Source organism: Mustela erminea, chromosome 9 (assembly GCF_009829155.1).
Source record: "Mustela erminea isolate mMusErm1 chromosome 9, mMusErm1.Pri, whole genome shotgun sequence".
Lineage (NCBI taxonomy): Eukaryota > Metazoa > Chordata > Mammalia > Carnivora > Mustelidae > Mustela > Mustela erminea.
In genome coordinates this window covers 75,837,970-75,852,472 of record NC_045622.1, presented here as the reverse complement: position 1 = coordinate 75,852,472, position 14,503 = coordinate 75,837,970, and the positions used below count along the sequence as shown (strand labels likewise).

At 39.3% G+C, this 14,503-nt stretch overlaps 1 protein-coding gene across 2 annotated transcripts in view; it reads right to left on the bottom strand.

The window, feature by feature from the left end:
* Window positions 1–2,301, bottom strand: part of GAS2 (growth arrest specific 2) — a 126,237-nt gene extending 123,936 nt beyond the window's left edge. Inside the window, exon 1 of one of the 2 annotated variants that reach the window (XM_032358565.1) lies at window positions 1,912–2,301. The gene's annotated coding sequence lies outside the window, so the exon portion shown is untranslated. The remainder of the gene's footprint in view (window positions 1–1,911) is intronic. The other variant, XM_032358566.1, reaches the window with a different exon arrangement.
* Between the last annotated feature and the right edge of the window lie 12,202 nt (window positions 2,302–14,503).

Here is a 14,503-nt window from a genome sequence, read left to right as displayed (position 1 = left end):
ATCTTTCAACTGAAATTCAAAGAACCAATAACCAAGGACTACTCTAGATGGCTTTTCCATCATTCTGAGTTCTTTCATCCTTTGTGATTCATTTTGGCTAACCAATAACATCTCTACAAAGCTACCTATTCTCAACCAATGTCATGAATGCCAAATCTTATCCTAAGGCCCTAATTAGAAAATAAAAACTAACATTTAATCAGAAAGATTATTCTAGATCTTAAAAGTGGACCTACAGGTTGACTAAGAGGCACAACTTGTTCACAAATTAAAAAAAAAAAAAAGCACCAAGAATAATGGCAAAATGATACTCATTATCAATTTTTCTAAGTCTGTAGTAAAATCTTTAAACTCAAAAGGGCCTTAGAAGATATAGCAAATTCCTGATTCTATTTTTTTAATGATTTTATTTATTTATTTATTTGTCAGAGAGAGAGAGAGCACACAAGCAGGGAAAACAGAAGGCAGAGGCAGAAGCAGGACCCTGCTAAGCAAGGAGCCTGATATGGGGCTCAATTCCAGGACCCTTAGATCATACATAACCTGAGCCGAAGGCAGACGCTTAACCGACTGAGCCACCCAGGTGTCCCAAATTCCTTGTTTTTAATAAGAGACTAGAGGCCTAAGATATTTTGCCCAAAGTAACAAGGTTATTTACTCACAGAGTCATTAAAAATATCCTACTCAACTTTCCTGGCCTCCAATTTAGAATAATGCTATTTTCCCCCAGAAAATCTTTCTCTTCTCTCCGTGATGATTTGTCTTGAACTAAATGATGGTATAATTGTAATAATTCCTTCTCAAATCATGACCCAAAAGTTAACACTGAGTGGGGATTGAGTCTTATATTTTCATGGCATTTTCTTTCAAGTTTTTAAAATCCTACTAATTCATTCTTCCAAAGGATTTAGCACTGGTTTTTGGACCCCTACCAGATTAACTTGAAACACAATTTGAATAGAAAACCATCTGAAAGTCATGAATCAATTAGGCTAAGGACTTACCTCAAAATTTCATCTAAGTTGATTAAGTGAACCTTAATTCATGAGAACATTTTGGGGGTTTTGATGTTGTTTATGATACAAAGATTTCTGTTTTACTTAACTATAATGCGGTTGAGAGCTAGCAGAGTTCTACACCATCTTGAATATGTATCTGTTGCATATAGTCTCATATAAGCAGACAACAGTAGTAAAAACCCAACTGACCCTGAAAACATTTAGGACAGAAAAACTACACAAGCCTTACTCATTTTGACAGCAGGTATTTTCTCCCTTCTCTCCAGTCTTTTCTCAAGTCTAAAAACACTAAGTGGAAAATCTTGATTGTTGCTAGGAAAAAATGAAAAGAAATAGTGGGATCCTGTTTGTGCCTCTGTATCAAAACCACAAAGATACCAAGAGAGCCTTACCATCAGCTGCAGTTTTAAAAAAAACTTGGCAAAGAAATCGTCAGAGCCTCATTGTTTTCAACCAAGGTAACTTTGGCCTTCCAAAGTCTCCAAAAGTCAATAATACAGACTTGCAGCCTTGAATCTAAATTCTAAAATTACACATAAGGTATTTGCGATTAATCTAAGACCTGCTATTTCATCATACCTGTAAGCTGAAGCTTTAACTAAGATTTCTTACCAAGATTCTAGAAAACTCAGTGGCAATCACATGACCTTTTTGCACCGGGTGAAAGAAATTGTGCCATATGACTGTATCTCCAGTAAAGCACAGTCCGTCCACACCACAAATGCAGGGCGTTTAGCACTAAAGTGAAGAAATAAGCCCAAAGTTTAGTTAGCACACAGGCTGAAATTCAAGCTACCTTCCCCTTCCAGAGCCCATCCAGGCAGCCTTGTGAGAAGGCCCTTATGTGCTTGCAAAGGCTGTCTGTCCCATGCCTCAGACATCTGTCCCTTACCTTTTCTTAGGCGGTCAGAACCAGGACGCCCATGTTGGAGAAGGCCACCACAGCCACCACCCCCTCCTCCGCAGTTAGGGGGGAGCATTCCTCGAGAAGGAACCCATTGATCGATTTCAAAGGCCGGGCTAACTAGACCCCAGCTGCAGCTAATCAGCGTCCCCGCGTCTAAGAGGTTGGGGGAAGGAAGCAAGGAGACACAAGGGCTCCTTCCCAGCCTGGCGTCTGCGAACCTCGGCGCTAGGTGAGGGGGAAAGGTGGACTTTCCCCGCCTGGCTGGCACATCCGACTTGTCTGAGCCTTTATTTTAACAGTAGGAGGCCAAATGGGTGTTCCTGTGCCCATGCAGATCTTATTTCCCCCCACAAAAGATCTCCTATAAACAACTGGCTTAGCTTTGTCTGGAGAGGGTGCTTGGGGAGAGGGAGGAGTTTACAAGAGGGACGGTCAAGTCTTGCAGACTCTTAACTAGAAGTGGATGAAGGGAAAGGAGGTTGAGAGAATGAAGATGAAGAAAGCGGGAAAGGAAAGGCTTTGATTTCAGAAAAGGTTAACGGGAGGGAAGTACTGCACAGCCCACCCCCACCCCAATTGTACTGGAATGTCCAAGAAAACAAGAGTCTGTTAACCCCTGCTTTTGCTCCCTCTCTAGTCAAGACGGTAAAAACTTCGGAGGACTGGGCTAGGTTAGGCAATTCACCTTCCTGGGCTGACAGAAGTTAATTTTGCTGCGATACCTAATGCCTCCAAAGCAAAGTTGGCTCTTCGGGGCTCCCCCCAAACTGTTTAGGATTCCAAAACCCTGCTCTTCGGATGAAAAGAACAATACCACTATGTAAAATCTTCCCAAAGGGGGTTGATTCATTCGTTTGTTTATTCACGTTAAAAAAAAAAAAAAATCAAATTCTGTGAAACTCATCAGTCGAAAACAGAGAGTATCTCCCCAAATCCTAAGGGTTGTGTTCTTTGCTCCCATCCTGGCCTCCTCCACTCTGGTAGAGCATTCAGGATCAATCCGGGAAGACCGCCCCGGCTCTGCCCCCCTCTCCCCAGCCACCGACCACGCCGAGCATGCATCACAGAGACCCCCGCGCACGAACGCCCAAGTGTCCATGCGCTAATTACAAGTCCTCACTTCCGTCCCTGGTTGGCTGAGCCGCCCCAGCGGGCTCTCGGTGCGGCAGTCATTTGGGCTGTTCCACCACAGGGATGAGGAACACACGGTCGCGTCCAGGGCACACGAGTCACCCACTGCAGTGCCCACCCACGGAGCGCCGGAGCCGGTCCAGCCGTCTGCGGCTCCTCGCCGGTCCCAGCCGCGCCCCCGAGGTCACCCGACCGAGCGCCCCTCCCCCGCCGCCCCCCGCGCACCCGCAGGCAGGGCTCCCGCTGCCCCGGAGGCTGAGCGCGCGCTGCGGCTGCGGCTGCGGCGACGCTGGCGGGAACCCCGGGCTGGCGGCCCGCCTCGCTCACCCCGCGTCTGGAGCTGGCTGCCGGCGGCTCTCAGAGGCGCGGGGGCTCCCGGCTCGGCTCCCGCAGCGTCTCGGGGCCGGCTCCCTCCCGGCGCAGGTCCTGCAGCAGCCGCGCTCCGCACCCCAGCAGCCCGGCGGCAGCGGCAGCAGCTTCAGCCGCACTGCCCCTCTTCATACTTCTCTGATGGCTCCTCTCGGTGCTGTTTGGGAAAACGATTTTTCCCCCCTGCCAGAAACAGATTTCCTACATTTCATCAGTCCACATAGACCGAGCGGAAGTAAAATGCTTACTTTTTCTGGTGGACGGCAAACGCAATTGACACTGATTTACCCTTCAAATGGGGAGAGATTGTATTACAAGCCCTTGGCAGCAGTTCCGAGGTTGGGGCCAAGCTCCAGCCCCCTTGTCCCCCAAACACTAACCTAAGAGAGAAAGGGCGGGGGGGGGGTGGTTGCAGTGGGGAGGGAATCATATTTAACTCCAGGGTTTTAACGGAGTCAATGGCTTTAGCACAATATTAAAATTGGGTGTTGGAAAAGTTTTGCTCTCCTGGCCAGTGATTTTGCAGACTCAGAGGCATGAGCTTTCCAGTAACTTCGGTCGCTCTTCGTTCCAAATTGAACAATTTGATTTCTTACAATTCTTTTTAAACATTAGGTTTTAGAAGAAACAGCACTCACGGCTGTTTTCGCTTTGCAAAAGGAAATACAATTCCACCCTTCCCTCTCTCAGCTTTAAGCTCAGCTTTATGTTGAATGTCATGGACAATTTTCTCCAAATGTTGTTTATTAGTACATGTATTCTAGGATGAAAAGTCTTCCCATGAAGTGGACAGATGTTCAAGTGTCTGCTTCACCTCCACGGCACATGTTGACTCTTGCTGAGTGTCCTAATGGCGGCAGGTTACCACTTTCCGCGGAAAGTACATGAAAAATTTAAAGACTTTTGTGTTGTGATTTTGTTTACATCTTCATCAGTTCCCTGTGCTTCTCCATCCAATGCCTATGGTTGCGACGACACAGGTACTCTGATCCTCTCTTGGATACCGGTTTTGTTTATATGGTGAATAACTTACCCTACCCATCTCCGCAAATGAAAATCTACCTGTAGATCCACATAGCTAAGTGATGTGGCTAATTTTAGATATCATTGAAAAAAGGCATTTTGCATGTATTACGCTTTCATCTGGAAATGTTATTTGCTCTAAAACATCTAGAAACGGCATCAGTTCTTTGCTTGTAGCAGAACAAATAATGAAGAAAGGGACAAGGATGGAAAAGTTTGGTGGCATTGAACTCCAAGATTTTTATTTTAGTTTGATTTGATATTTCAGCTGTCAGCTCTATAGTCCCCCTTGGCTTCCCACAAGGCAGTGAAAAGAGCCATTCCTCATTTTAAAGAGAAATAGCATTATAAAAAGCCTATATTACTGTATAGATACACATAAACAACAACAACAAAATACACAGGGCAGGTTACTGATGAATTTGAGTAAATGATGCTGAATAATAAAATTTATCAGAATTTAACCAGATCTGAATATTCTAAGAGCCCCAGTAAAATATCTTGAGTTTCTGAATCGGTGTTAGGCAAAAGGCCAAACATCTTTGATAATTTTTCATGATCAAAATATCATTGGCCAATAGATGTTAATTTAAGTATTATCAGCATATAATAAGAGTTCAAAGACCCTAACGCTAGAAAATCTTATATCCTATCTCTCTACAGATATAAATAATTTTGTCAAATTGTTCAACGTTGATAATAGAAAAAGCAAAGGAGCATGCTCAACACAAATAAGGAAGCTTATAGAAGCGCTGGGAAGGTGTAGTCAGCCAAATTACTCCTTCAAGGCCCTTCCTCCCACGTATTTTTAGTTTTAGTATCTGCATTATAGCAGATCCTCTGTCCTTTTAGCAAGAACCACAAGGAAAATTGTAGGAGAAATAATATTTTCTCCCTTAACATCCTAGAACTGTGCTGGATATTCCTTTGGTGACAAAAGAGAAGTGATACAGGACACCTGGGTGGCTCAGTCAGTTAAGCGTCTGACTCTTGACTTCAGCTCAGGTCACAATCTCAAGGTTGTGGGATGGAGCCCTGCATCAGGCACTTGCCATGGAGTCTGCTTGAGATTCTCTCCCTCCCTCTGTCTCTGTCCCTCCCCCAACTTCCACTTTCTCTCTCTCAGAATAAATAAATAAAATATTTTAAAAAGAGATAATATAAAAGATTTCTGAAGAAACATCAAAATGTTTTCACTTAACATTTGTCCAGCATTTTTAACAACTTCTGTTGGATTTTTATTTTGTGATTTTCAGAATCAAAATTTTATTTATGTATTCCAGTTGGCCGCTGATACATATGTCAGACCCTCTCTTTGTCCAAGAATGTTCTTGCCTTAGTCTCAACCTAAACATGTTCATCTTAGAAAACCATGGCCCGATAGACTCAACTATACCATACTCTCCAGTGTGAAGGTGAAGGAAATAAATTCCTCATCTAACAAGGTGAAAAAAAAAAAAAAAGTCTAAATCCATGCTTGCTGTTTGACAGCATAAAGAAGAAAAGTTAAGCCAGAGTTAGAGAAAACATAGTTTAGTTTTCCTTTTTAAGTTATCACAGCTTTGAGGATTCTCATATTGAAAGTTTGGGGGTTAATATGTGTTTCAGGCATTCTAAATTTTCAATATTGTCTCATATATGAACTGGACCTTTTCTCTTAAAAATATACATATACATATATTTCTATATATATTTCTATATATATATAGATATAGAAAATGAGCAATAGAATTCTTTTTTCCTCATCTATAGGTTAGCATCTCCTCTTCCCTTTTCCCCTCCCTCTTCTCTCTCCCCCAGAGAAATAATAAATACTCACTTATTCTGGAAAGTGAGGCAAACCTTCACTGAATGATGGGCATCAGACGGCATGTTGAAAGACATTAAATCATGTGGAAAGAGACACTGGGTAAGATACATTTGCAAAGGAGACCAAGTCATTCTTATATTCCTAAATGAGTGCGAACAGGACTTAAAGATGGCAAGTGATCGCTGGAAAAGCGGGTGAGAGTGATGATACAGAAAGCAGCCTGAAGACACGCACCGCTGCTGCAGAAGCATGTGGAACAATGGGACCCGTGGAAGTACTTATGTTTTACCAAAATACTTTATCAGTGATGTCAAATATCCTTGTATTTCTCTACCTAGCATCTCGGCCCCTAGGATAGACCTTCAATCGATACATACTGAAATACAATTTTTAGAAATGTCAAAGGGCAGACCAAAGTCCTTGTATGGTAATTACAAACACTGTTAAGGATAACAAGTAAAGGCTGTGACTTTTCATCACCATTCATGTATAAAACGACAAAGAATAAATGAGAGAAATTTCCTGGGAAAAGTTCAAGGTTTACTCAGTTTGACATGCAACTTTAAAAAAAAAAAAAAATCTATTGCTTTACTCTCAATGGAGAACTTTAAACTTTATAAGCAAAATACTCCAGTAGCGTTGATATTCGTTCCCTACTGTTCAAGGCTCATATTTTTGCACAATGTGTGCTATATGTAAGCTGATGTCTTCTCATTTTTACACGGGGGATAGATTAACATCATTTCATGAATGATGCCATTTGTCTCATCTAGTTTTAAGTACTCTATACAATGTATCCTGTTGTGTGATTTTCTTCATCCGAGTTGGAGGTTTTGGGGGTTTTTTTCCTCTTCATTAAATATTTTTGTGGCTTGTTCCTAAAACTTTTGTTAAAAAGTTTTTGCAATTCATGTCGTCTGAATTGCAAGAAGCTTTAATTTAATAATGAGTGTTTAATATACAATATTTCTATTTCAATAATCTTGTCTGTCTTTGATACCATTGCTATCTCCATCATCTAGAATGCCAATGGGTATATAGTAGGCACTCGATAAATAATTGTTAAATGAATAAATGATTATTACAGTAAAAGCCAGTCTCTTAAGAAACTTACTACTAATTGGTTAGGTTTTATATATTGTATTTAATTTAGTAGTTTGGAACTCAGAATAGAAAATAATGTTAAAATAACATTATAAATGATGGTTTCATTCCCAAGCTACAATCATTTCATCTGGTAAAATGTAACTAGTGTTCAGTAAAACAGATGGTTGCCTGTGTGCCAGGCTTATAAATGAGGTCAGTCTGTGTCACTTGTCACTTCATTAAAAACCAAGGTTGATTTGGACTCAAGGTTTAATCATAACCAATATAATATGAGTACAGTGAAAAGTAATAGAAAAAAATTACTACTTCAGTGGCTTTCAAACTTTTTTTATTGTGACCCATAATAAAAAATACATTATGGAACAGACACATAGACACACACTCAGACACACAGGACCAAAACAAATTTCACATAACAGTATTTAATTTTCCTCCATTAATGCACTCTGATATTTTTCTTTCCTTTTTATTTTTTTTCTGGTATTTTTCTACTTGGCTTTATTCTAGTCTTTCGATGCCATTCAGTTGAAAAGAAATGCTGTTGAAGAAATGCTAAATATATTTCACAACCCACAGTTTGAAAAAAAAAATCTGACCCAGAAACTAAACTAAGGAGAAAATCAGTCAAAATGGAGATAGGGTATCAGTGAACAGATGGTTTCATTATAAACTAAAACAGATGTGCATATATATTGTTAGTGGTAGATTTGACATAAAGTCATGTCACAATATCCCAAACAATATCCCAAATCTCATACACCCTCACACCTCCATGTCTTAGCTCATGTTGACTAGAATGATCTTTTACCTTTTACTTTCTCCCTTGAAAGAAAGCAGATTCACTCTTCCAGGACCAACTTAATAGTCATCTTCTTTGTGGTTCTCTTGCTTTCTGGTAGAAATATTGCTATGTCTCTCTGTCTGATGCTCTGAGAATTTTTCCATTTCTAGTATATCTCATTTATAACATAGCATCACAGTGATTTTCTTCTGCATCAACCCCCCTCCCCCCACACACACATACACAGACTAAACTGTGGGTCCCTTGAGAGTAGGAACCAGGTTATCCATCTTTGCATATCAAGTACTCAACACCAATTGATGTTGAATGATTGAATGAATGAATAAATGGACCATAAACCATGGAATATCTGAGAGAGAAAAAATGGGTGGTCTCTGGATGATGAAACAGATACAAGATGGGAAGACGTGTGCGCATCAAAAGAGAGCTAAATGGAAATTCTTTTGCTGAGATGGCATCAGCTGTTGGTTTTACTTCATTGTGGATGGAAGAATTTACATTATAAGTGACATTTTACTGTCACATTTCTTGTGACTCTCTCACAGGTAAGCCTTGGTCCAGGTAGCCATTATTTTTTATAAACACTGATAGTAACAAACTTAGGATTACTTTGTTGAAGGATGAGAAAACTTGCTGAAATTTCCATTGTTGTAACTAGAATGTAGTTTACAAACATGGAACCTCTGCCAGCCTCTGATTTACACTAAACTTAGAGAAATGGCTCTTAAACTTATCTCATCGAATGACTTTCTTAGACTGGCCATGAAAAGTGGCACACTTAGCCAAGTGAGAGAGCAGCTCAGGAAAGTCTCAGGGGCTTCTCTTGGCAGAAAGAAATACTGTTGCTGTCATAGTGGTCCCTAGGACTCAAGAGATCTGCAAAGAGATTTCACCAGCCATTGTCCTCACCAAAGCTGTCAAGGAGTAGAAATATTTAAATTGTAAAAATAATAGTCATTACAACTAGCATAATAATTAAGAGTCCACACTGGAGCCAAACAAAACCAAGGTCAAGTTCTAGTGTCTTTGCTTAGTTCCTAAAAATTATAGGCAAATTACTTCACCTTACCAATTATCAGTTCCCAGGTCTATGAAAAGAGGATAACCAACAGCTCCTCTCTCACCGGCACGACTCAAGTGCTAGAGAACACCTATGAAACACTTAGTTTACTGTCTGACATACAGCAAGTGTGAAATGAATGTTAGGCATTTTATGACTAATCAAACACCCAAATCATCTCATTGACTCATTGCAACAATCCATTCCCCCATCCCAGGATAAGGATGTCACCATCATTAAATTTAAGAAGATCAGAGAATATTATGCATCCTTTCTCAGAATCTTTCTCTCCTCCTCACTTTATGGCATTCCATTTTATACCACTTTATACCAATGACCTCATGGTTCCTTCCTTCCTTCCTTCCTTCAACGTTTCTTCCTTCCCTTTCTTTTCTTCTTACCTTCCTTATGACCTTGCTTTCTTTTTTCTTTCTTTTTAAGGAGAGGGAAGAGCCTATACCTTAACAGTTTTTATTTATGAGATAAAATTCAAATGAATTTATGTTCAAATCTTAAAATATGATAATATAATACTCTGAAAAACAATCGAACCAGTTTTGAAAAGAGGAAACCTGCTGTCACGTATCCTAACTCAAGGCCCGATGAACTGCCTTGGTGCCGAGGGTTCCATGTCCCATTGAATTAAGTCAAATACGTTATAGTAGTCTGAAGAAGAACTCACAGAAGGAACACAGCAGAAGGTACTGTGATAACGTGTCTGACCAAGAAAAGCCAAGAGAAGCCTTCAAAATGTTCCTTCCTTTTGACTTTGGCTGCAGGAGGGGACAGCTGGAAGTCAGGCAAGTCTTCATGTTAATTAGCTCCCACAGCATCAGCAGGCGAAATAGCCCAGAGACCGAAAGAGATTATTGTAAGAAATTGGCTCTTATGGTTATGGAGGTTGACAGATCACAAGATGTGCAAGGTGAGTTGGCAAACTGAAGGCTCAGAAGAGTGGATGGTGTAGTTCCCATACAAGGTCCAGCAGGCTCAAGACCCAGGGAGAACCAGTGTTTCAGTTTGAGTCTGAAGGCAGAAAAAAAAAGGCCATGTTCTAGTTCAGAATCCATTAAGAATTCTGTCTTACTCCACAGTCAGCCTTTTTAGTCAAGCAGACCTTCAACTGATTAGATGAGGCCCATCTACACTATGGAGGTCCGTATACCAATTTAAATGTTAAAACTTCAAAAATGTCTTAAAACATTCTCGCAGAAACACTCAGAGCAATGTTAGATCAAATATTTGGGCCCAGTCAGGCTGACACATAAAATTAACCACCGCAGGAGAAAGGAGACAAGGAAATATTCAAATTATCCAGTCCCCAGGGAGCTCTGACAAACTTTGTCAACCCACTGAGCTTGCCATGCAGAAACCATCCCCCACTGTTCCAGTTTGCTACCCTGTCCCAGGGAGCAAGCCCTGGAGTGGCTCTGCCTGGCACCCTCCTCTCCTTTGGAGCTGTAACAAAGAGTTCTGACTTTCATCTCCTAGCGTCACCATGTTGATGTGTCCTGCCATGAAAAGAAACGTCAAGTGTATAAAACAGGAAGGAAAAGATAGAGAACTCTGTTTTCATCCCATTTCCCTTTCTTCACCTTAATCACATTTCCGGAATTATTCTTCTTACGTGATCACCAGATTCTTTCTGCTTCATTGTCCTTCTCTCTTAGATGTTCCTTCCTTCTCATTATCTCCTTTCTATAGGAATATACTAATCATACTTCTCTGTGCTTTTTTAAGTTATCTCTAAATACTTTGAAAGAGTGAAAACTAAAGAACAAAAATATTAAACTTTAATGGAGTAAAAATGAAAACATCCAGTATAGAGTAAAAAAGTATGTAAGTGCTATAAGTAACACACACAAACACACACACACACACTCATGACAGACATGACCAGTAGGAAAGTAATAAGCAGTAACTCTGCATGATATCCACTGTAACTAGAACTGCCTTTGACTTTTTCCACTGTCAGCAATTTTCTTTAGCTCATATATCTTATAGCTCATGAATAAAGTATGGGGATGATTTTCATTTGTTAATATTACTTTACCACTTAGTTGTGGATTTGTCAAAGCATAAGCTTTACTTCTTGGTAAACTTTTTAAAAATTTATCTTTATTTAAATTTTTAAATTTTATTTATTTATTTCTAAATAATAAAAAAATAAAATTTTATTTATTTATTTTTTAATTCTAGTAATTTTTTATAGTTTACCTGGATTATACACTATTGGGGTTTTTTTTTCTTCCTCCAACATGTGAACATTCTCTTCACATTCATTCTATTTCTCCTTTGCACAATTCTGTTCTATTTTTTTCTTTTCCTCACATCATCCTCTTTGCTTCAACAGGTATTTATTTTCAACACTCTATGCCTTAGGCAGATCTCCCTAATTGGCGGTTGGTGTCTGTCATGTGCTGAATTAAGAACAATAGCGGGGAGTTTACCCAACTCCCTTCATTAATGACATATGTTGCTGCAACTCATAAGGAGATGAGGGAAGCTTCAAGTTTCAGTAAATATCGCCAAGTTTAAGACCCAAATTCTATGTCAAGAATCAGAAGCGATATCAATAACTAGTCTATACTCTGGCTAAGGTTTGTAGAAATTATGAACGTGAATGAAATAAATTTCCAATTTATTTTGAAACATTTTTCATTCCTTGTTTATGAATAACTTGGGTCTGCAGTTTTATTCAGACAATATGACGCCACATAAAGATATTTTTATTTTTTACTGCATGATATTTCTATGAAATAACAGGGAAAAAGCATGATCCAAGAGGTACAGAAAGTAAAAAAGCATGCTATAGACAAAAAGTTTATTTAAGACTCGTCCTTGGAGTTATTAAGTAACTTATGAAATCTCACATACTTGCCCTTACTTACTGCACTAATTTTGCTAATTAAAACTTAATATTTAACATTTGTGCCAGACACAGAGAAGGTCAGGTAATACAGCTAGGCTCTGTACCAAGAAAGAATATTATTTACATTTTATGGTTTGGTTTAATTTTTTTTTTCTGCTGAGTGAGCAGATGAGGCATTTATGAGGCCTGCCAAACCATACATTAATTTTTTTCATTGAGGCAGAGCTTATAAGTGGAACCAAATTATGTATGGGAATTATACAGATGTCAGATGTCTTTATGAATAGAGACACTATTTTTTTTTTTTCCAAGACAAATTGGCAATTTCTACAGTTTGGGGTTTATGATTCCAACAAAGTACAGTAATTTTGTTGTTGTTGTTGCTGTTCTTGTGTTTTGAGTTTCTTGAACAAATTCTGGAATTAAATAATAGGTAGAGATTCTGACATGTTTTTGGAAGGTTTCTTGCTGTATTACAAACTTCCCTCAGAGTGCTTTTTGTATTTTTTCTTATCATGTAGGAAATATTTATTAAGTACCTAAGATAGATCCTGTGGGAATGCAAAGATGAGTTAGACACAATTGTTCCCTTGAAAAATCTTCCATTGGTGAAGGAAATGGACACTAAGAACTAGCCTAACACAGAATGAAATAACTGCTAAATATTGAGACAAATGACCGTCTATAGAAAAGCAAAGTGATATAAGGTCAGAATGTCTCTGGGAATCAGGGCAGGTGGCTCAGTGGGGTGACCTTTACAGGGTAACATAAGGGACTTGAGCCCAGGAGTGGGGGTATAAAAATATACGGTCTGTGGGGAATGAGATGAAGTCTGGAGAGCCTAGCTGTTCAGATCAAAGAAGCTAGCAGTGGAGATGTGGATCTGACCAGATTTTAGGTAATGTTGGATAAGAAGTTAAGAAGTGCGGGCTCTTGAGTAGTATAACTCAAGTTTCAATTTAATGAATTCTCTAACAGATTTGGTTATTAATCAGATGTATGAATCACACAGTATATTTTTTTCTTTAATGAAAATTTTTATTTTCTAACCATGAAGAATAGTTCTACAGTTAACTATTTAATTCTTTATCATGTATTTGTTATCTTCATAATAAAGATTCAGGGAGCCACTACATATTGGGAAAGAATGTCTCTTTACCAGAAAAAAAAAAATGGGTAACTTTTACATTATTTATTATTTATTTCCTATCACTTGGACCTATGAATTACTTTATAAGTTATTTTACACTTACTTGGGAAGGAAAGTATTTAAATAATTCTAACTGGAGGGGTTTTAAAATATTATTGGACCATTAAGTGATAATGACCTCATAGCCTTTATTTAGCCTAGTTTTGAATTAAGCACTTTCGTACAGGTACCACCTCATGCTCTAGTGTCTATTGCTGTGTAACAAACCACCCCAGATTTAATGGTGTAAAACAACAACCACATGATGTTGTTAACAAACCCTATGGAAAATATCAAACAGAGCACTGCAGGGATGGCTTATCTCTGTTCCAAAATGCCTGGGGGTCTCAGGTGGGAAAACTCAGGAACTGGAATAATCTACAGATTTTGCCCCTCCTACACATGTTGTGTCTGGGCTTGGATGACTGAAGCTTCTTCAGGGAACTGACCTTCTCACAGCATGGTGACCGGATTCCCAGAGGAAGTGTTGCTAGAGGAATGTCCTGAGAGCAGGCAGTCGGAGGGAACCCATGGAAGCCAGCCATGTGACCTTTTCAGCTCGAGCCTTAGGAGTCACATTGCCTTTCCTTTGTCGTGCAATACTGGTCTATCCTTTCCATAGGAGGAGTGTCAACTATTTCTGGGACCCTGTTTAAAATGGCCATATCCAGTATCCCAATCATAACTCTAACTATTGACTATTTGAAGTTTTCTTCTCTCTTAGACTGCGTCTCACTTATGCAGAATCTATTATATTCATCATTATGTCCATAGGACATAATACGGTACATGATATGGGTTCAAAAAGTATTAGTTGAAAAAATGAATACACTATTTCTCAAATGTATCTTGCTCATCTTATTTTTTTTTTCATACTGACAGTCCTCATAGCTAGAATATCCTTCTCAATTCCCTGTCGAAGCACTCTCTAATAGGGAATTATATATCGATAGTGGACCAGTGACTGTGTGCTATAGGTGCTTTGCAAACATGATCTCATTGAGTCCTCATAACAACATTAGGACACATATTATCTTTTCTTTACAGGTGAAGGAACAGACTCAGAAAAGTTAAGTAACTTGTCCAGAGTAGACATAAAAGCAACACTGATGTTAATCCCAGGTCTGTCTGATTCTAAAATTTGGTTGAGCTCAATACCCAGTTACTAAATACCAACTATGTAACAGTGATTATGCTAAGAACCAAAGGTACAA